The sequence below is a fragment of the Bison bison genome, unplaced genomic scaffold (assembly GCF_000754665.1).
Source record: "Bison bison bison isolate TAMUID 2011002044 unplaced genomic scaffold, Bison_UMD1.0 scf7180017852474, whole genome shotgun sequence".
Taxonomy (NCBI): domain Eukaryota; kingdom Metazoa; phylum Chordata; class Mammalia; order Artiodactyla; family Bovidae; genus Bison; species Bison bison.
Genome location: NW_011483047.1, coordinates 11,408 through 11,747, shown reverse-complemented (window position 1 = coordinate 11,747; position 340 = coordinate 11,408). Strand labels below are relative to the sequence as shown.

The following is a 340-nucleotide window of genomic DNA, read 5'->3' as shown; positions in this document are numbered from 1 at the left end:
ATTCTCTTCTGTCACTATCTTTCTTTCAAGACAAAATGTGAGTTTATACAGGATGCTTAGAGAAATTTTTATGCCGAGACTGGAACTACAGGCCTGGGAAAACAACACCGAATATTCCAGTAGCTCGGAGGATGGGAAACAAAGGCACCAACCCTTAGTGTCAAACTCCACACTTTCTGCTCTTTAGACTGTCTCATAAAACAGGACATATGTCTAACTCATTTTGTACTTATATTCATGGTTTTAGATGAGAGTTGTATGTACCCGAGGCAGACGCACCTTCTGCTCATGTCTGAAATCTAAATGTCAACCTGGTTCACCGGCCCAAGACCACTTAAAG

The 340-nt window shown here is 41.5% G+C and overlaps 1 protein-coding gene across 1 annotated transcript in view; it reads right to left on the bottom strand.

The window, feature by feature from the left end:
* KDM5C (lysine (K)-specific demethylase 5C) overlaps positions 1-340 on the bottom strand; it is a gene marked incomplete at its 3' end in the record, with an annotated part of 30,559 nt that overhangs the window by 18,818 nt on the left and 11,401 nt on the right. The window lies entirely within an intron of this gene.